Consider the following 23,826-nt stretch of genomic DNA (forward strand, 5'->3'; position numbering starts at 1 on the left):
GACAATATACACCGATACAATAAAAGCCAATTTTTGGCAGGGGGGGCCAAAGTGGTTCCTAAATACAATATCTCAAGAACTAATTGACATAGAGCTATGCAGTTTTTTGTCTGCACTGAACCCAACTGATTAAGCATAGAGATTAGATTTAAAACCCAGGAAATTTTATATAAATACCAAAGCGAGAAATATTAACACACATACATACATACACACATACACACAGCACAGTGCTGAACCCAACTGATCCAGTATAAAGTTTTGAATTGAAACCCGGGAAATTGTATATAATAAACAATAGCAAAAATGCCAAAACAAAAATATTGCAATCAGTGCAATAAAAATATATTTAGCTCTAATTGGGCTAGACACCAAAAGATTTGTAACCCAGACAAATGCAGAGCTCCCACAAAAATTTGCCCCAAATGCCATAGAAAATATAACATGCAATACTTCACATATACACATAAAAATACTTGTTCTGCACAGTCATCAACATTGCCCCTACAACCATCCACATCTGGTCTGAAAAGAAAGCATGAAGTACCTCTTAATGCCAGAGTAGCAAAGCAGCCATGCTTTTCACCTATCCATAGCAGTTTTAATGCCCAACTTAGGGATTATCGGTTTGTATCAGAGCCAAGATGTGGCATTCAGAATTTCTTGAACAGTGTAAAACCTGATCTGCAGGCAATTCTAAATGCACAAAATGGCTCTTATAAACTGTCCCTCAAATTGTTTACACAATATAAGAAGCCAAATGGCACAAAATTTACACAGCCCCACAGAACAGAAACTGTACCGGTATATTCAAATGCAAATTCAGACACAATAATAAGCAGTTTAATAGATCAATTGAATATTAAGCACTCTGAATTTGAGGCAAAAGAGTCTGGATGGAGCCTATGCGGCTTTCCACACAAGTTATATGTTAATATTTCTGAATTCAGCCCATTACAAGGTTCCACATATTTGCCATTACCTATCAATATTAAAAACAGAAGAGCCGTGGTTAATATAGAAAATACCGACCAGAAATGCTTTTTGTGGTGTATATTAGCTGCTTTGTATCCAGTTTCAAGGAATCCTCAGAGAATAAGTTATTATAAACAATATGAACATCTTTTTGACGATGCAATGGAGGGTTTGGAATATCCAATGTCTGTACAGAATATTGATAAATTTGAAAAAAGGGCCAGGGATATGAATGGCAAACAATTATCTATTAATGTATATATTTGTTCCACTGGTTGTGATAATTGCTTGATAGATCCTCTCAGAATCAATGATGATGAATCTGGTATTCCAATTGATTTGCTCTTAATTGAAGGGGATGGCACATATCATTACACTCTGATACATAATCTTGAAGCTTTAGTCAGAACACAACTAGACAAATCTAATAGAATATTCAAGTTGTGCAGAAGATGTTCAAGTGTATTTGATGGTAGAAAAACAGTGAATGGGGTTTGTAAAGTGAGTGCAGAAATTGCCAAAAACAAATTAATTGAGCATCTGAAATACTGTAACAATCATAAACCTGTTCATATGGTGATGCCAATGCCAAGTGAAAATTGCAAATTTAAAAAGTTTGAAGCCTTGTTGGAACACCCAGCATATATTGTCTGTGATTTTGAATCAAATCTCAAATCTCTTGCATTTTGTAGCCCAGATCCTGAAGAATCTTCAATTACACCATACCAGCTACATGAACCTTCCAGCTTTTGTTATGTGGTTGTACAGGATGGTGTTGTTACCAAAGAATATTCATACATGGGGCCAGATGCCATCAAAATATTTGCACATAAAATAGAAAATGAGTGCCGTGACATAGCATCTAACATCTTATTAAAATCAAAACCCATGTTGCCTTTAACAGAGAAACAGATTGAGGATTTCAACAATGCAGAAAAATGCCCACTATGTGATTGTGAATTTTCAGATACAAATATCAAGGTGCATCACCATTCTCATACAGATGGTAAATTCTTAATGGCCCTGTGTAATAGCTGTAATATTAAGATCAAGAGACCAAGATTTGTCCCCATATTTTGTCATGGAGCATCCAATTATGATTTTCATCATCTAATCAGGTACGAGGGGTTTGAGAAGGAGAATTTAAATATTTTAGCTGAAAATGATGAGAAATATATATCTATTAGCAAAACAATTAAAGTTAATGGAACTCCTACTCACATAAGATTTCTTGATTCTTACAGATTTTTACCTGCTAGCCTGGATACACTGGCCACTCAATTACCTGATGATCGATTCAAAATCACACGTGCAGTGTTTCCAAATCAGGACCCGAAATTAATTAGGCGGAAGGGTGTTTATCCATATGATTATGTTACAGATTTTTCTAAATTTAATGAGTGTTCCCTGCCTCCACAACATGAGTTTTACAGCAAAATCAGAGGATCTGGAATTACTGATGAGGATTATCACCATGCCCAATTGGTGTGGGACAATTTCAAATGCAAGATATTTGGTGATTATCACATGGCATATTTGAAACTTGATGTGACCATCTCAGCAGATATAATGCAGGCATTCAGAAAATTTTGTATGCAAAATTATGGACTGGACCCGGTGTATTTTTTTAGTGCCCCGGGCCTAGCATGGTCTGCAATGTTTTTAAACACCAAAAAGCAATTGGATCTGATCCAAGATCAAGATATGTATCTGTTTATGGAGCAAGGTATAAGAGGAGGGATGGTGCAATGTTCTCAGAGATATGCCAGAGCAAATAACAAATATATGCCTGATTATGATCCAGCACGGCCATCAAATTATATACTGTATGTAGATGCCAACAGCCTCTATGGTCACGCTATGATGCAAAAACTGCCATATGCAGGGCTTGAATGGGTTGAAGATTTCAATATTGAGGATCTTCAGAACTATGATGACAGTAATTATGGCTTATTCTTAGAGGTTGATTTGACAATTCCAGATTATTTACACAACAAATTTTCTGATCTGCCCCCAATTCCCGAGGTTCAGTGCTCACCTGGCTCTAAACAGAAGAAGCTCATGATGACACTGGAGCCAAAACAGGGTTGTGTCATATATTACAAGAACCTCCAGTTCCTGATGAAACATGGTGTTCAAGTGACCAAACTTGGAAAAGTTTTGAGGTTCAGGCACTCAAGATGGTTGAAACCATACATTGATACAAACACAAAGCTTCGAACATCTGCAAAGAGCGAATTTGATAAGACCTTGTTTAAATTGATGGTCAATTCTGTATATGGCAAAACAATTGAAAATGTCAGAAAACATACCAATGTTAAAATAATTACTGACCCCAGCCTGAGCAAAAAATTGGTTGCAAAGCCTAATTTCAATTACAGAAGAATTTATGATGAAGATATGGCTCTTTTCAACATGAAAAAAACAAGAATTAAGTTTGATAAACCTATTTATGTAGGGGCTGCAATATTGGAATTGTCCAAATTACATATGTTAACATTGTATTATGATGTGTTGAAACCTTTTTATGGTGATAATGTAAAACTGATGTACATGGATACGGATAGTTTTATTCTTGATATTCAAACAGAAGATGTTTATCAAGATATGTCACAGCCTGAATTGTTTCAATACTTTGATACCAGTGAATTGCCAGACCATTTGAATATTCAACCCCACAACAAAAAAGTGCCCGGCAAGTTAAAAGATGAGACACTTGGTGATGTTATTGTGGAATTTGCTGGGTTAAGTGCCAAGGTGTATAGTTTTAAAACATGTAGTGCTGTTGTCAAAAAGGCCAAGGGCATTGGCAGAGTAGCTGTGGAAAAAGAGCTCCAATTTGAAGATTATAAAAATTGCATCAAATCCCAGAGTTTAATCAAAACATCAGAATCCAGAATTCAGAGTGTGGATCACTTATTGACTTCAAATGTTGTAAGAAAAGTGGCTCTGGACCCACATGATGATAAGAGATGCATTTTATCATGTGGCATACATACTTTACCATGGGGTCATTGTGATTTGAAAAATGGCAATCAATGCACAAGCACAGAGCATGATTTGAAATAAATAAACATGCCTATGAACTTATTTGGGTTCAAAAAACAAGGTATTATGGACCTGCCAACACCACAACCCTCTTCTGATATGCTGTCTAAACTAAGTGGCTTGTTAATTATTCATCTGAACAGCATATTTACAGATGTTGATGATGAAACAGGCAAAATATTGTACATATTTAACAATAATTTAAATCATTACCAATTACCTGTAGGTGGGCAATTGCAATTTATTACAACTCCTGAGGGTGATGTTAAAATTTCAGTAGGGAGAAATATTTACAGAATTAAGCACTCAAACATGGTTTCTGGCACTGTATATACTGTTTCTGCTGGTGACTGCTTATATATTGAAGTCCCTGGATCTTATGATAAGCTTATACCCTTTTTTATAGAATTAAGAATCAGGTATTCAATAATAAATAACTACTAAACAAAATGCCTAATGATATTTTTGGCCACACAAGACATGAAGATCACAGTGATGAGATTCTGATGCTTGATGTCAGAGTCAAGAAATTAAGAAGTGATTTACAAGCTTTACAAACCACACTCAATGCCAGTCTTCAATTAGAAATTACAAATTTACAATCACAATGCATGGACCCTCTTCTTAAAATTGATTCTGAACTCAAATTATTGCTTCAGAAATATACTGACCTGGCAACATTGGATAATTTTCAAAGTTTAGAAGAAGCTGTAGCAGCTCTTCAAGCCAAATTTAAGACCCAGGCTAACAACTCTGAGCAATTGAAACAGCAATTGGAAGAGCAAATAAATAATGTCCAGGCACAGCTCCAAACAATTGTCAAAAGCATAAAATCACAAGAAGATTTTGATCTAGTGATTTCCACTCTAAAGGAACAGATTCAGTCACTCCAAATACCTAATCTGGACCCTCTGAACAATGCCATAGCCGAGGTTAAAGAAAAAATTGAGACACTTGAAAATTTTATGAACAATTTGCCATCTTCTGATGCTTTAAGTGCAATAACTCGGAGTGTAGCAAATATTAAGCTGCAACTTGAAACATATGAAGATTTTGGAAAAATTCAAAGTTCCATAACCCATCTTGAAGGTACAATAGCAGCAGTGCAAAGTGATTTGGCAAATGTACTAGAATCCAGATTGCCTGGGATTGTAGATACCCTTGTCAGTGTCCAGCACCAAATCACAAAGCTTGAAAACCTCAACACTGAATCTGAACTGTCTCATTTTCATCACTTGATAGATGATATCCAAACAAAACTTGAAATTTTACAACAATCCACACCCTCTCAGGCAGATATAACCCTGCTCCAAAATGCTATGCAAAATGTGGCCGATGCTTCTGAATTACACAATGTAAAATTGGCACTTGAATCTTTGCAAAATACAGTATCAAATCTGCCTACATCACAGGAACTTAAAAATATTAAGAGAGCAGTGAATAGGATATTGAAATCAGAAGATATCAAGAATATCCAGGCAGAGATCAAACAACTCACACAGACAGTGGCCACTCTACCAACCAATCAACATATTAATGAATTGCATGCCCTGTTTGAGGATATCAGAAGGCAGGTCCATGATCTTACAGCTCAAAATTCAAAATTGGCAGTTGTTGAAAATTTGCAACAAATTGTAGCTAATATCAAGCAACAGCTAGGGACCATGGAATCCAATCAAGCAAATGCTCTGTCTGTTTTTGCCACCCAGCTACAAGAAATTGTGCAACAATACAAAAAACTTGCTGTTGACATAAGAATCAAGCCTGGGCACGATGAGATTGTTAGAACTATCAATGAGCACCTTGAATCTGTAACAAGCAGATTGCTCACAGCAGAAAAGGAAATAACAGGCATAATCGAGAATCCAAAACATTCAGTAATTCTTGAATTGTACAGCATCCCCAACAAAGAATATGATTCTCCATTTACACCAGGAGGCAAAATATATATGCTGTCCCCTGCACAATTTTATTACCAATTTTTTGTTGGGGGCACATTGAGACCAATCAAGATCAAATATTGGCTACAGCCACAGGCACACCACTACCCCACCTTATCAATAACAAATGCTGATAACAAAGTAAAAATCAGCAGTGTAGAATTAGAGGATTTTACAGATCCCAATACATTAGAAACATCTTATGTAGAAGATGATGGCACTTTGGAATTTAAAATACAGATAGGGGACAAATTATATTTAGAAAATCCTGCAGTCTCAGCTGCTGAACACCCCATAGTTGCAATATTCTTGTTTACATATTATGTCTAGACAAATTATTGTTGATGAATTACACAGACAGGCCAGACATAATTATAAGAGACTCCCAGTAGTCACAAAGGGCATAGATGATTTATGGCAGGGGGACTTGATTGAAATGGCAAGTGGACAGTTGAAAAACTTAGACAAAATCAACAAGGGCTACAAGTATCTACTCACTGTAATAGACACATTTTCAAAATTTGCCTGGGCTGTGCCACTCAAATCCAAGACTGGGGCATGTGTTACAGAAGCCATCAGAACAATTATCAATCAGAGTGGAAGATCCCCGCGCTATTTGCAAACAGATAATGGCAAAGAATTTTATAATTCAGTGTTTCAACAATTTATTAAAAGCCAGGCAATAAAACATTACTCGAGTTACAGTGATCTCAAAGCCTCAATTGTAGAGAGATTCAACAGAACCTTAAAAAATCTTATGTATAAACAATTTACCCTGCAAGGTAATTATAAATGGATTAATATTCTTCCAGAACTTCTACATAAATATAACAATTCTGTCCATTCCACAATCAACATGAAACCCTCTGAAGTAATGAGCTCATCTGATGAGCAAAAATTGATCAGCACTGTATATTATCCTAGATACCAGCCAACAACAAGAAAGGCCAAATACAGGGTGGGTGATCAAGTAAGAATCAGTAAATATAAGCACTTATTCAAGAGAGGCTTTACAAGAAACTGGAGCACTGAATTATTTACAGTGGTTCAAGTTAAACCCGGGACCCTTAACACATATATAATAAAGGATCACCGAGGAGAAATTCTCAAAGGCAGGTTCTATGAACAAGAGCTCAGCAAAACTAAACAGCCTGACACTTATCTCATAGAAAAAATTATCCGCAGAAAAGGCAACAAGTTACTTGTCAAATGGCTGGGTCATCCGGAAAACAGCTGGATCGATGCAAACAAAATAATAATATGAGCACCTGGGATGTTATAAAAAGGCTGCCAGAACCTGAACAACAGAATAAGAGAAATGGCAACTTGTTACCTGATAATATTAGGTGTCTTATTGTTGGGCCATCGGCTTGTGGTAAAACTACACTAATGATTGATAATTTTTTATTGGCACCCAACTGGTTAGACTGGAAAAACAGGCACTTGTATATCTTCTCTAAGAGCTTGGAACAATTAAAATATCAGCAGCTGATGAAGCTATATGATGGATTGGATATAGCCACTTTTGAACCAGATGTTAAGCCACTTCATGAATGTCTCGATAATTCTGTTGTTGTGTTTGATGACATTATATTGGATAATCAAAACAAGGTTAGGAATTTCTTTACACAGGGCCGGCACAAAAACATTGATTGCTTCTACCTGGCACAGACTTTTTCAAAAATACCCAAGCAGCTGATCCGAGACAATAGCAATTTTATATGTGTGTTTCATCAAGACCATACCAACCTCAAACACATACATGATGAATATGTAGGTGGGGACTTGAGCTACAATGATTTTTCCAGGTTTTGCAGCAGGTGCTGGAACCAGGACAGTTATGGGTTTGTCACAATTGATATGACAAGAACACCCAATAGTGGCAAATACAGAAATAAAATCAACAATTTTCTAGACATTGAAACATAAATAAATAACCATGAAAAGGCCAATCATTGATGATCTTAAGTTAAGAGATTATCTTGTAAAAAGATTTAAGGGATGGAAATCAGAGAACCGTGGAATTTATGAAAAACACAAACAAACAGAACAGCCTGTAATTGATGCTATTAATAATTTAGGTAAGAATATCAAAACTGTTACAGAGCAAAATCAAAATTTGCTCACAGAGCTTGTACCTGTAGCTGCAAGGAACATATTAGATTATCCATTCACCCCACTTTCCAGTATTCACACACCTAGTCCTATTGCTCCTAGAAGAATTGAGGCTAGTCAGGATCCTATTGAATTGGGTCTTCTTGCTCAAAAATATTTAACAACACCTAAAGACAATAAAGATGAGGTGTTTGGCTTATATGCTGACACAGAGCTTGATGGCAGCATTATTCATAGAATTGGCAATTTCAGAGTAACATTTATGGGAGATGATATAATTGTATATTCAGAATCTCGACTTGGAGAAAAAGGTGCTTTTGTTAAGTATCTCGGAACACCTGGATTGTGGGAACTCATGAGCAGGAAGAGACCTGGCAGCTATACAGATCAAGATTATGAGGATTACAAAGAAATATTAATAAAATCAGATGCTCTATACCAGAACAATGATCCCACACAAAAAAGGGTTAAGTCGAGCAGTGGGGCAAAATACAACAATTTAATCAAGCCCATTTGGTCACAGATCAAGACTGGCAGTGGAATCAAACAATACAACACCCTGCCTAAAGAATTTGTGTGGGTTGATGATGTCAGGAAACTTGTAGATAGGCTATTGGTGATAGCTGGGGAGGAAAATGCTGGGAACAACAATTTTTACAATGAAAAGGTTGGAATTATGGACATGATAAGCACCAAATTGTCTAATTTTGTAGTGAATGACACTAAGGGGATTGGATATCTCATAAAAATTATTAATACTCTACCACCTAAATTTTGGAATATTTCTGAGGGTCGGGGCCTTGTTAATGACATTATAAACAAGCTGCCATTTGAACTACACATTCCAGGCTATCAGTATTGTGGTCCAGGCACAAAATTGGATCATAGATTAAACAGAGGTGATCCTGGTGTTAATCCCTTAGATGCTGCTTGTAGAGACCATGATATTGCATACAACACATATTCTGATCTTGACAAGAGACATGTTGCAGACAAGAAATTAGAAGAGGCTGCATTTGGTAGATTTGTAAGCAAAGATGCTTCTTTGAGTGAAAAAATAGCAGCATTGGGAACCACCATAGCTATGAGCACCAAACAAAAACTGGGGTGGGGGCTGTGAATATGTATATAATAAACCTACAATGAAGGCCAAGGGTGTTATGTATCAAGTACCTTATGCAGGTCTCAAATCTCTTAAAACTATTGACAGTCTTTTGACCAAAAAACAGCGCAAGAAAAAAAATTCTTGTATTGCAAAAGGGCATGGTATGAAATTGTTGCTTAGCACCCCCCAATTAAAAAAATTACAGCAATCAAGAAAAAAATCACATGTGGGGGGATTCATATTTACCATCCCTGCCATCTTAGCTGCTCTCGGGGCTGTGGGGAGCTTGGCTGGGGGATCAGCCGCCATAGCAAAAACAGTAATAGATGCCAAGAAAAATAGGGCAGAATTAGATGAGCAGAAGCGCCATAACCTGGCAATGGAGAAAAAAGGCAAAGGTGTTAAGAGAGCCATGAATAAGTTTAAAAAAAACAAGAGCCACTTACAAACCAAGATATTGAAGCTTTAATCAAGCCATTGGGCATCAAACATTTTAGAGGTGTGTACATGTCTGATTCTCTACCAGAACAACCACTCAACAAAGAGTGTGGCATTGTTAATTTGGATGAGTACAAAAATCAGGGCACTCACTGGATTTGCTATCTTAAATATTTAAAAGATGAGGCATTTGTGTTTGATTCATTTGGAGGTGTTCCACCTGAAAATTTAGTAAAATATCTAAAATCAGCTAATCTTTATTACAATAATGCCCGTGTTCAAAACTTCAAAGATGTTAATTGCGGACATTTGTGTTTATCTGTTCTTAGATACATGTCTCAAATAAATAAACCATCAATTGAAGATTTTCAAAAAGCCTTGTGGTATCTGAAACATCATGGGGGTATTCCATCTCACCAGCCAAAATTCAATATTGAAACTCAAATTACATGATGACATTGTATATCCCAAAACAATAGCTCTCAGAGCATTTTATGGCATGTACTTGATCCCTAATATTACACACCACAACAACACAATTGCAGTTGGTGATGAAAAAATTGTCATCACTCCAGGGCAGTATAATCTATCCACTCTAAATGCTCAATTACCCAGAGGTGTAGTGTTAAGTCAAAATTCTGTCACTCACAGAGTAGAAATTGTATCTGCTACAGAAACAGTGGATCTGGGTACTATTGGGGAGCTGTTGGGATTTGAGAACAGCACAAAACTTGAACCAGGCATCAAACACACTGCTATGAATATACCTAAATTCTTAGCCATAGAAACTCTGAATATTCACTGTAATGTGGCTGAGGGTATGGTCACCAAATCAAATGGCATAGGCACTCACAAACAAACAGGCATCATTGCAACATTCAAACCTAATTCTGAATTCATGGAGCCCATCATCTACAATCCATCACCAACATTATATTTTCCTGTGTGTCATAATAGAATAGATTACATTGAATTGATGGTCACTAATGAAAAAGAAGAATTAGTTGATTTTGCTGGAGCCACAACAACTGCAATCATAGAGATTAACATTTAAATAAAAATACATACAATGGAAAATATTGAGAGTTATGAGCTTCAATCATTCCCTCCAAACAGGAGGACATTTGCAAATTTAAATCAACCCAACACAGAGATTGAGGTTGATCTTGATGTAGGGGATGGATTTATACACCCTCACAGAGCAGATCTATACATCAAATTTGATGTTGTAAAGCTCGATGGTACAGATTATCCGGCAAATTCTAATATAAGACTTGTAGACAATTTTGTGCCTCATCTATTCTCTGAAATTGAGATCAGAAAGCATGGTGTTGTTATAAACAGAGTGGATTATCCTGGCATTACCTCCACAGCTTTGGCCACATTAAAATTATCCAAAACCGAGGCTTCTTACTACAAAATAGGAGGATTCGAGGCCGGTGATAAGATATTATCTAAAAACCACACTGTACTGTTCCCTATGCGCCTATTGCCAGGATTCTTCTCAGATTACAAAGGAATTATGTGGAAGGGTGGGTTAAGAATTACATTTAGAAGAGCTGCAAATGATAACAATGCTTTGATGAGGTACAGTGCAATAAACCCTACAGGGGAAGCTCTGCCTAATACCCTACCAGATGCAGGCAAATGCATTATTCAGACTATGGAGCTAAGAATCCCTGTTGTTGAATATGAGGCCAGTTATTCTCTTAAATACAAAGCTGATATAATAAAAAATCCACAGATTCCTCTGCAATTTTATACATATCAATGCGTACAGAAGCCCGCATCTGGTACATATTATGAGTTTGATGCTACAAATTCATTCTCGAGCATACAATATGACATGCCTGATTTTGTGGTGGTATTGTTTCAGACTGGGAGACACAATAATCAGGAAAAAAATTCAAGCAAATTTGATAGCTGCAACATCAAGAACATATATCTTAAAAATGGCAGAAATGAGGTCTTTCCTAGAGAAAATTATAATTTAGACATGTCCAAGAATGATTTCCTCAAATTATATGAGGCTTTTTCGGCTTTCAAGAGAGTCACTACAGGCAATACTGACATGTACTACACACCTGATGAATTCAAAGCACAGAGACCTATGTTTGTAATTAACACTTCAAAAAGAAAACAAGTTGTGGTGAGTGACAGAACAAACATTAAAATTATCTGTGAATTTCATGAGGCTTTACCTGATGACACCATATGTAGTGTTATTCTCATAGGGGAAAAATCATATGTTTATGATGTAAGAAATGAGAGAGTCACGGAGCAATTCTAGAGGAGCTCTGCATATTGCATTGTTTTAATATTGGATTGAGGCTGGGGTCCAATTAAACTTAAATTGGAAGTAAATATGTGTGTGTGTGTGTGTGTGTGTATGTCGTGGCCTAGTTTTAGGTGTGGGCAAAAAAATATCAAGAGGGGCATATTTTTGACAAGTTTATGGACAACAATCTCACAGAAGTGCCTTTTTGTAAGTATAGGCACATCAATCTGAGGGGCTCTTCCTTTCTCATGGAATCCATGAGGGCTTTTTTACAAAAATCTTGGATTAGAGGGGGTTCCACACTAGAGCAAAAAGCTCATATAGGCATGTTGAGCTAGTTTTAAGTGTAGACAATTCTGCTGGAGGAGAGCTCTTCCTTTCTTGAGTTTATAATAGCACAACTACCACTACTTATTGTATTGTTTGCAAATTCACAAGCAAACCTACAAAGAAATTTAGAAATAATAAATGGTAATATGTCAAAGAAATATATGAAAATAAACAAAGATAAAACAACTGTGTTAAGGATAGGGAGAATAGAAAAACCCTGCATAATAAGCCTTGAAGATTCAGAGCTAAAACAAGTACAAAGCTTTAAGTATCTAGGTGTTACAATCAATAGTAATGGGAAAATAGATGAAGAATTAAACACTCGAATAAAGAATACAAACAGATTACATTATGCCATAAACAAAGGATTTTTAAGGAAAAAGGAAATAAAGAACAAAAATGATTGTGTACAAATCAACTTATGTACCAACATTGATATATGGATGTGAATCTTGGATAATTAATGAAAAACAAAAACAAAACTTACAAACAGTAGAAATGAAATATTTGAGGAGAACAGTGGGAAAGACCAGAAGGGACAAAATCAGAAATCAAACAATCAGAATAACATTAAACACAAAACCAATATATAAGGATGTCGAGGAAGCACAACTCAGATGGATCGGACACCTCAGCAGAATGCCTGAACATCGAATACCTAAACAGGTATGGGAAGCAGAAATGGGAAGATTGGATGCAAAGAGACCGAAAGGAAGACCATGTAGGACATGGAATGAGGGAATGAAAGATATCCTGAGCAGGAGGAACATCTCGTGGAGCGAAGGAAGTTGGCAGAAGACCGTGACAGATGGCGAGCTCTCTGCAAAACCTCAACACCAATCGGTAGAAGAGGATCGGAATAAGTAAAAAAAAGTAGATGCTGAACATCTAATAACCATGACAAAAAATCAATAACAAGTCAATCAAACGAAACGATCCCCCCATTTTTGTGTGAAGATGCGTATATTGAATTGGTAGCTCAATTATAAAATGTTGTCCCCCTAAAGAATTTCCATGACGCAGGACCGTGATGTTTCCCCGCCCCCGCCGTGGGTACCCCTGACAAAACTTGTCGTAGGTGCTTATGTAGAAAAAAATAGCTTAAGGTATGTACTTTATAAGTTTTGTTCAACTAACATCGTTCGTTTTTTTATAATAAAACGAGTAATACTTTCTGGCCGTGCCTCGTATCTCCACATCGATGAGTATGTAGCGGCGTTTGCAGAAAGTTTCCACCTGAGATAGCACCGACGTCATTATAAATTTGGAGGGGACAGAACTGCCTTGCACCCTCAATTAACTCCAAAATTGTGGTATTCAGTTTTGCTTTATATAAACTCATCTGCAGAGCCTTATTTGGAATCAGATCGAGATATCTCCACTTCTAATCCTCAGCAGTAAGGTGGAGTCACGTATCTTTAACTTGACTCTTTTTAAGTCAGCCATGTTCCTAAGAATACATTATTCTGTAAATTTGATAAATTAGAGTTACGTTCCTCTGATTCTCAGATCAGGATATCATTCACAATTTTTCCTTGACTTTCCTCACGATTAAAAAAAAAAGTAACTTGTTTCCGCCCGGGATCGAACCGGGGACCTTGCGCGTGTGAGGCGCACGTGATAACCACTACACTACGGAAACGGATGGTTATAAATGTTCACTCCTTGGTCTTTTCTATGACGGAGAGTGAGTGAGTTTTCTCCACAAAAGGTGGTCAAAGATCAACTAAAAGTAATTAAGTTAATAACACAAGCACGCTAGAACTCTAAAGATAACTTTCTATATTTTAAACAATGTTACTTCATACTAATACGATACAATGTTAAAATCGTGATGTTTACATGGAAGTGAACGTCTTCAACTCATTGCGCTGCGAAGCCAGGGGTCCTGGGTTCGAGGCCCGGCCTGGGCAAGGATGTTTGTGAGTGTCCATTCTTCAATTTCATCATGTCATCACTCATCCCCATCTTCGCAAATTAGCCAAAAGTTGCACAAAAAGCGAAGCAAAATAAAGCAAATCAATCATTCATTCTTTAACTTATTTCTGACTTATTTTGTTGACCCAGCTAGTGGTTGCAGGATCTTGTAGTTGGTGGTGGGGCTTGCGTGCTCTGAGATCCCCTAGACTATACCGGCGGTAGCATAGCTAGTGGCAGTGCCTCCCATGCCGGGCAGGCTAGTGGGTAAAGAGCCAGACTAAGAAGCAACCTAACGGTCAACGGCTCCAAAGCCAGAAGAAGATAGATGGTCATCTCAACGGCTGAGGCGGCGGAGGAACCTAGAGGAGTAATACCTCTATAAAAAACCTTGGTCCATCTGGTTCCGGATGGTAGCACCTTGTAAGGGCCCCTTGCCAGGATTAAGGTGAAGACCTCAACGACATCTGTAGCAGAGAAGGAGACCTTGAAGGAGAACATGAGGAAACAAAAAAATTGCCCTTTAAAATGTATATATGATGAAAATAAGGAAATATTAACAACTTCTGAAGAAATAAAGAAAAGATGGAAAAACTACTTCCAAAAATTATTAAGTGAAAATGAAAGAAGAAACGTACCAAATGAAGAGGAAGAGGAGAGAATGCCTGAAAAACAGATATACTAGATGTAGAAGAAGAAGTAATTACACGGGGAGAGTTAAAGAAAGCTATTAGTAGAATGAAACTAGGAAAGGCAGCTGGTCATGATGGCATTGCACCAGAAATGATCAAGTATATGGGAAAGGAAGGAGAAGATCTGTTGCTCGGAATAATAAATGTGGCATGGAAGGAAAAGAAGATAGTGAAGGATTGGGAAATATCAATACTAATACCAATATATAGGAAAGGAGATAACAGGAAATGCGGAAATCACAGAGGTATTTCACTATTCAGTGTGCCTGGCAAAGTCTATTCAAGTATTTTATAAACTAGACTAAGACAAGAAATAGAGGATAAATTAGAGGAGACACAAAGTGCATTCAGACCACGTAGAGATGTCCAAGATCACATATTTACAATAAGCTAAGTAATAGAGAAAGTTATAGAATACAATAGAGAATTGGAATGCTTTATAGACTTGGAAAAGGCTTTCGATATGGTGCCATGACAAGAGCTATAGAAAACCCTAGAGAAAAACAATGTAAACAAAAAAATTAGTAGAAGCAATACAAAGTTTCTACAAGAGAAGTAGATGCTATGTCAGAACTGGCAATAACAGATCAGAGGAATTCATAACAACAACAGGAGTAAGACAAGGTGATATTTTATCCCCATACTTGTTTATCACTTTGATGGATGATATTCTGAAAGAAATAAAACCAAAGATGAGAAAATTCAAAGTAGGAAATTGGAAACTGAAAACTGTAACTGTATCTGAACTTCTACATGCAGATGATATTGTATTGTTTGCAAATTCACAAGCAAACCTACAAAGAAATTTAGAAATAATAAATGGTAATATGTCAAAGAAATATATGAAAATAAACAAAGATAAAACAACTGTGTTAAGGATAGGGAGAATAGAAAAACCCTGCATAATAAGCCTTGAAGATTCAGAGCTAAAACAAGTACAAAGCTTTAAGTATCTAGGTGTTACAATCAATAGTAATGGGAAAATAGATGAAGAATTAAACACTCGAATAAAGAATACAAACAGATTACATTATGCCATAAACAAAGGATTTTTAAGGAAAAAGGAAATAAAGAACAAAAATGATTGTGTACAAATCAACTTATGTACCAACATTGATATATGGATGTGAATCTTGGATAATTAATGAAAAACAAAAACAAAACTTACAAACAGTAGAAATGAAATATTTGAGGAGAACAGTGGGAAAGACCAGAAGGGACAAAATCAGAAATCAAACAATCAGAATAACATTAAACACAAAACCAATATATAAGGATGTCGAGGAAGCACAACTCAGATGGATCGGACACCTCAGCAGAATGCCTGAACATCGAATACCTAAACAGGTATGGGAAGCAGAAATGGGAAGATTGGATGCAAAGAGACCGAAAGGAAGACCATGTAGGACATGGAATGAGGGAATGAAAGATATCCTGAGCAGGAGGAACATCTCGTGGAGCGAAGGAAGTTGGCAGAAGACCGTGACAGATGGCGAGCTCTCTGCAAAACCTCAACACCAATCGGTAGAAGAGGATCGGAATAAGTAAAAAAAAGTAGATGCTGAACATCTAATAACCATGACAAAAAATCAATAACAAGTCAATCAAACGAAACGATCCCCCCATTTTTGTGTGAAGATGCGTATATTGAATTGGTAGCTCAATTATAAAATGTTGTCCCCCTAAAGAATTTCCATGACGCAGGACCGTGATGTTTCCCCGCCCCCGCCGTGGGTACCCCTGACAAAACTTGTCGTAGGTGCTTATGTAGAAAAAAATAGCTTAAGGTATGTACTTTAAAAGTTTTGTTCAACTAACATCGTTCGTTTTTTTATAATAAAACGAGTAATACTTTCTGGCCGTGCCTCGTATCTCCACATCGATGAGTATGTAGCGGCGTTTGCAGAAAGTTTCCACCTGAGATAGCACCGACGTCATTATAAATTTGGAGGGGACAGAACTGCCTTGCACCCTCAATTAACTCCAAAATTGTGGTATTCAGTTTTGCTTTATATAAACTCATCTGCAGAGCCTTATTTGGAATCAGATCGAGATATCTCCACTTCTAATCCTCAGCAGTAAGGTGGAGTCACGTATCTTTAACTTGACTCTTTTTAAGTCAGCCATGTTCCTAAGAATACATTATTCTGTAAATTTGATAAATTAGAGTTACGTTCCTCTGATTCTCAGATCAGGATATCATTCACAATTTTTCCTTGACTTTCCTCACGATTAAAAAAAAAAGTAACTTGTTTCCGCCCGGGATCGAACCGGGGACCTTGCGCGTGTGAGGCGCACGTGATAACCACTACACTACGGAAACGGATGGTTATAAATGTTCACTCCTTGGTCTTTTCTATGACGGAGAGTGAGTGAGTTTTCTCCACAAAAGGTGGTCAAAGATCAACTAAAAGTAATTAAGTTAATAACACAAGCACGCTAGAACTCTAAAGATAACTTTCTATATTTTAAACAATGTTACTTCATACTAATACGATACAATGTTAAAATCGTGATGTTTACATGGAAGTGAACGTCTTCAACTCATTGCGCTGCGAAGCCAGGGGTCCTGGGTTCGAGGCCCGGCCTGGGCAAGGATGTTTGTGAGTGTCCATTCTTCAATTTCATCATGTCATCACTCATCCCCATCTTCGCAAATTAGCCAAAAGTTGCACAAAAAGCGAAGCAAAATAAAGCAAATCAATCATTCATTCTTTAACTTATTTCTGACTTATTTTGTTGACCCAGCTAGTGGTTGCAGGATCTTGTAGTTGGTGGTGGGGCTTGCGTGCTCTGAGATCCCCTAGACTATACCGGCGGTAGCATAGCTAGTGGCAGTGCCTCCCATGCCGGGCAGGCTAGTGGGTAAAGAGCCAGACTAAGAAGCAACCTAACGGTCAACGGCTCCAAAGCCAGAAGAAGATAGATGGTCATCTCAACGGCTGAGGCGGCGGAGGAACCTAGAGGAGTAATACCTCTATAAAAAACCTTGGTCCATCTGGTTCCGGATGGTAGCACCTTGTAAGGGCCCCTTGCCAGGATTAAGGTGAAGACCTCAACGACATCTGTAGCAGAGAAGGAGACCTTGAAGGAGAACATGAGGAAACAAAAAGATTGCCCTTTAAAATGTATATATGATGAAAATAAGGAAATATTAACAACTTCTGAAGAAATAAAGAAAAGATGGAAAAACTACTTCCAAAAATTATTAAGTGAAAATGAAAGAAGAAACGTACCAAATGAAGAGGAAGAGGAGAGAATGCCTGAAAAACAGATATACTAGATGTAGAAGAAGAAGTAATTACACGGGGAGAGTTAAAGAAAGCTATTAGTAGAATGAAACTAGGAAAGGCAGCTGGTCATGATGGCATTGCACCAGAAATGATCAAGTATATGGGAAAGGAAGGAGAAGATCTGTTGCTCGGAATAATAAATGTGGCATGGAAGGAAAAGAAGATAGTGAAGGATTGGGAAATATCAATACTAATACCAATATATAGGAAAGGAGATAACAGGAAATGCGGAAATCACAGAGGTATTTCACTATTCAGTGTGCCTGGCAAAGTCTATTCAAGTATTTTATAAACTAGACTAAGACAAGAAATAGAGGATAAATTAGAGGAGACACAAAGTGCATTCAGACCACGTAGAGATGTCCAAGATCACATATTTACAATAAGCTAAGTAATAGAGAAAGTTATAGAATACAATAGAGAATTGGAATGCTTTATAGACTTGGAAAAGGCTTTCGATATGGTGCCATGACAAGAGCTATAGAAAACCCTAGAGAAAAACAATGTAAACAAAAAAATTAGTAGAAGCAATACAAAGTTTCTACAAGAGAAGTAGATGCTATGTCAGAACTGGCAATAACAGATCAGAGGAATTCATAACAACAACAGGAGTAAGACAAGGTGATATTTTATCCCCATACTTGTTTATCACTTTGATGGATGATATTCTGAAAGAAATAAAACCAAAGATGAGAAAATTCAAAGTAGGAAATTGGAAACTGAAAACTGTAACTGTATCTGAACTTCTACATGCAGATGATATTGTATTGTTTGCAAATTCACAAGCAAACCTACAAAGAAATTTAGAAATAATAAATGGTAATATGTCAAAGAAATATATGAAAATAAACAAAGATAAAACAACTGTGTTAAGGATAGGGAGAATAGAAAAACCCTGCATAATAAGCCTTGAAGATTCAGAGCTAAAACAAGTACAAAGCTTTAAGTATCTAGGTGTTACAATCAATAGTAATGGGAAAATAGATGAAGAATTAAACACTCGAATAAAGAATACAAACAAATTACATTATGCCATAAACAAAGGATTTTTAAGGAAAAAGGAAATAAAGAACAAAAATGATTGTGTACAAATCAACTTATGTACCAACATTGATATATGGATGTGAATCTTGGATAATTAATGAAAAACAAAAACAAAACTTACAAACAGTAGAAATGAAATATTTGAGGAGAACAGTGGGAAAGACCAGAAGGGACAAAATCAGAAATCAAACAATCAGAATAACATTAAACACAAAACCAATATATAAGGATGTCGAGGAAGCACAACTCAGATGGATCGGACACCTCAGCAGAATGCCTGAACATCGAATACCTAAACAGGTATGGGAAGCAGAAATGGGAAGATTGGATGCAAAGAGACCGAAAGGAAGACCATGTAGGACATGGAATGAGGGAATGAAAGATATCCTGAGCAGGAGGAACATCTCGTGGAGCGAAGGAAGTTGGCAGAAGACCGTGACAGATGGCGAGCTCTCTGCAAAACCTCAACACCAATCGGTAGAAGAGGATCGGAATAAGTAAAAAAAAGTAGATGCTGAACATCTAATAACCATGACAAAAAATCAATAACAAGTCAATCAAACGAAACGATCCCCCCATTTTTGTGTGAAGATGCGTATATTGAATTGGTAGCTCAATTATAAAATGTTGTCCCCCTAAAGAATTTCCATGACGCAGGACCGTGATGTTTCCCCGCCCCCGCCGTGGGTACCCCTGACAAAACTTGTCGTAGGTGCTTATGTAGAAAAAAATAGCTTAAGGTATGTACTTTAAAAGTTTTGTTCAACTAACATCGTTCGTTTTTTTATAATAAAACGAGTAATACTTTCTGGCCGTGCCTCGTATCTCCACATCGATGAGTATGTAGCGGCGTTTGCAGAAAGTTTCCACCTGAGATAGCACCGACGTCATTATAAATTTGGAGGGGACAGAACTGCCTTGCACCCTCAATTAACTCCAAAATTGTGGTATTCAGTTTTGCTTTATATAAACTCATCTGCAGAGCCTTATTTGGAATCAGATCGAGATATCTCCACTTCTAATCCTCAGCAGTAAGGTGGAGTCACGTATCTTTAACTTGACTCTTTTTAAGTCAGCCATGTTCCTAAGAATACATTATTCTGTAAATTTGATAAATTAGAGTTACGTTCCTCTGATTCTCAGATCAGGATATCATTCACAATTTTTCCTTGACTTTCCTCACGATTAAAAAAAAAAGTAACTTGTTTCCGCCCGGGATCGAACCGGGGACCTTGCGCGTGTGAGGCGCACGTGATAACCACTACACTACGGAAACGGATGGTTATAAATGTTCACTCCTTGGTCTTTTCTATGACGGAGAGTGAGTGAGTTTTCTCCACAAAAGGTGGTCAAAGATCAACTAAAAGTAATTAAGTTAATAACACAAGCACGCTAGAACTCTAAAGATAACTTTCTATATTTTAAACAATGTTACTTCATACTAATACGATACAATGTTAAAATCGTGATGTTTACATGGAAGTGAACGTCTTCAACTCATTGCGCTGCGAAGCCAGGGGTCCTGGGTTCGAGGCCCGGCCTGGGCAAGGATGTTTGTGAGTGTCCATTCTTCAATTTCATCATGTCATCACTCATCCCCATCTTCGCAAATTAGCCAAAAGTTGCACAAAAAGCGAAGCAAAATAAAGCAAATCAATCATTCATTCTTTAACTTATTTCTGACTTATTTTGTTGACCCAGCTAGTGGTTGCAGGATCTTGTAGTTGGTGGTGGGGCTTGCGTGCTCTGAGATCCCCTAGACTATACCGGCGGTAGCATAGCTAGTGGCAGTGCCTCCCATGCCGGGCAGGCTAGTGGGTAAAGAGCCAGACTAAGAAGCAACCTAACGGTCAACGGCTCCAAAGCCAGAAGAAGATAGATGGTCATCTCAACGGCTGAGGCGGCGGAGGAACCTAGAGGAGTAATACCTCTATAAAAAACCTTGGTCCATCTGGTTCCGGATGGTAGCACCTTGTAAGGGCCCCTTGCCAGGATTAAGGTGAAGACCTCAACGACATCTGTAGCAGAGAAGGAGACCTTGAAGGAGAACATGAGGAAACAAAAAGATTGCCCTTTAAAATGTATATATGATGAAAATAAGGAAATATTAACAACTTCTGAAGAAATAAAGAAAAGATGGAAAAACTACTTCCAAAAATTATTAAGTGAAAATGAAAGAAGAAACGTACCAAATGAAGAGGAAGAGGAGAGAATGCCTGAAAAACAGATATACTAGATGTAGAAGAAGAAGTAATTACACGGGGAGAGTTAAAGAAAGCTATTAGTAGAATGAAACTAGGAAAGGCAGCTGGTCATGATGGCATTGCACCAGAAATGATCAAGTATATGGGAAAGGAAGGAGAAGATCTGTTGCTCGGAATAATAAATGTGGCATGGAAGGAAAAGAAGATAGTGAAGGATTGGGAAATATCAATACTAATACCAATATATAGGAAAGGAGATAACAGGAAATGCGGAAATCACAGAGGTATTTCACTATTCAGTGTGCCTGGCAAAGTCTATTCAAGTATTTTATAAACTAGACTAAGACAAGAAATAGAGGATAAATTAGAGGAGACACAAAGTGCATTCAGACCACGTAGAGATGTCCAAGATCACATATTTACAATAAGCTAAGTAATAGAGAAAGTTATAGAATACAATAGAGAATTGGAATGCTTTATAGACTTGGAAAAGGCTTTCGATATGGTGCCATGACAAGAGCTATAGAAAACCCTAGAGAAAAACAATGTAGACAAAAAAATTAGTAGAAGCAATACAAAGTTTCTACAAGAGAAGTAGATGCTATGTCAGAACTGGCAATAACAGATCAGAGGAATTCATAACAACAACAGGAGTAAGACAAGGTGATATTTTATCCCCATACTTGTTTATCACTTTGATGGATGATATTCTGAAAGAAATAAAACCAAAGATGAGAAAATTCAAAGTAGGAAATTGGAAACTGAAAACTGTAACTGTATCTGAACTTCTACATGCAGATGATATTGTATTGTTTGCAAATTCACAAGCAAACCTACAAAGAAATTTAGAAATAATAAATGGTAATATGTCAAAGAAATATATGAAAATAAACAAAGATAAAACAACTGTGTTAAGGATAGGGAGAATAGAAAAACCCTGCATAATAAGCCTTGAAGATTCAGAGCTAAAACAAGTACAAAGCTTTAAGTATCTAGGTGTTACAATCAATAGTAATGGGAAAATAGATGAAGAATTAAACACTCGAATAAAGAATACAAACAGATTACATTATGCCATAAACAAAGGATTTTTAAGGAAAAAGGAAATAAAGAACAAAAATGATTGTGTACAAATCAACTTATGTACCAACATTGATATATGGATGTGAATCTTGGATAATTAATGAAAAACAAAAACAAAACTTACAAACAGTAGAAATGAAATATTTGAGGAGAACAGTGGGAAAGACCAGAAGGGACAAAATCAGAAATCAAACAATCAGAATAACATTAAACACAAAACCAATATATAAGGATGTCGAGGAAGCACAACTCAGATGGATCGGACACCTCAGCAGAATGCCTGAACATCGAATACCTAAACAGGTATGGGAAGCAGAAATGGGAAGATTGGATGCAAAGAGACCGAAAGGAAGACCATGTAGGACATGGAATGAGGGAATGAAAGATATCCTGAGCAGGAGGAACATCTCGTGGAGCGAAGGAAGTTGGCAGAAGACCGTGACAGATGGCGAGCTCTCTGCAAAACCTCAACACCAATCGGTAGAAGAGGATCGGAATAAGTAAAAAAAAGTAGATGCTGAACATCTAATAACCATGACAAAAAATCAATAACAAGTCAATCAAACGAAACGATCCCCCCATTTTTGTGTGAAGATGCGTATATTGAATTGGTAGCTCAATTATAAAATGTTGTCCCCCTAAAGAATTTCCATGACGCAGGACCGTGATGTTTCCCCGCCCCCGCCGTGGGTACCCCTGACAAAACTTGTCGTAGGTGCTTATGTAGAAAAAAATAGCTTAAGGTATGTACTTTAAAAGTTTTGTTCAACTAACATCGTTCGTTTTTTTATAATAAAACGAGTAATACTTTCTGGCCGTGCCTCGTATCTCCACATCGATGAGTATGTAGCGGCGTTTGCAGAAAGTTTCCACCTGAGATAGCACCGACGTCATTATAAATTTGGAGGGGACAGAACTGCCTTGCACCCTCAATTAACTCCAAAATTGTGGTATTCAGTTTTGCTTTATATAAACTCATCTGCAGAGCCTTATTTGGAATCAGATCGAGATATCTCCACTTCTAATCCTCAGCAGTAAGGTGGAGTCACGTATCTTTAACTTGACTCTTTTTAAGTCAGCCATGTTCCTAAGAATACATTATTCTGTAAATTTGATAAATTAGAGTTACGTTCCTCTGATTCTCAGATCAGGATATCATTCACAATTTTTCCTTGACTTTCCTCACGATTAAAAAAAAAAGTAACTTGTTTCCGCCCGGGATCGAACCGGGGACCTTGCGCGTGTGAGGCGCACGTGATAACCACTACACTACGGAAACGGATGGTTATAAATGTTCACTCCTTGGTCTTTTCTATGACGGAGAGTGAGTGAGTTTTCTCCACAAAAGGTGGTCAAAGATCAAC

General features: G+C 37.2%; 4 non-coding genes across 4 annotated transcripts; all 4 read right to left on the minus strand.

The window, feature by feature from the left end:
* Positions 1-13,798: 13,798 nt before the first annotated feature.
* TRNAV-CAC (transfer RNA valine (anticodon CAC)) lies at positions 13,799-13,871 on the minus strand. The gene has a single exon. It is a non-coding gene; the product is annotated as a tRNA-Val (tRNA).
* Positions 13,872-17,088: 3,217 nt separating this feature from the next.
* On the minus strand, positions 17,089-17,161 carry TRNAV-CAC (transfer RNA valine (anticodon CAC)). The gene has a single exon. It is a non-coding gene; the product is annotated as a tRNA-Val (tRNA).
* A 3,217-nt stretch (positions 17,162-20,378) lies between these two features.
* On the minus strand, positions 20,379-20,451 carry TRNAV-CAC (transfer RNA valine (anticodon CAC)). The gene has a single exon. It is a non-coding gene; the product is annotated as a tRNA-Val (tRNA).
* Positions 20,452-23,668: 3,217 nt separating this feature from the next.
* Positions 23,669-23,741, minus strand: TRNAV-CAC (transfer RNA valine (anticodon CAC)). Its single transcript has one exon. It is a non-coding gene; the product is annotated as a tRNA-Val (tRNA).
* Positions 23,742-23,826: the final 85 nt, after the last annotated feature.

Source organism: Lepisma saccharinum, chromosome 25 (genome assembly GCF_977018435.1).
Source record: "Lepisma saccharinum chromosome 25, izLepSacc3.1, whole genome shotgun sequence".
Lineage (NCBI taxonomy): Eukaryota > Metazoa > Arthropoda > Insecta > Zygentoma > Lepismatidae > Lepisma > Lepisma saccharinum.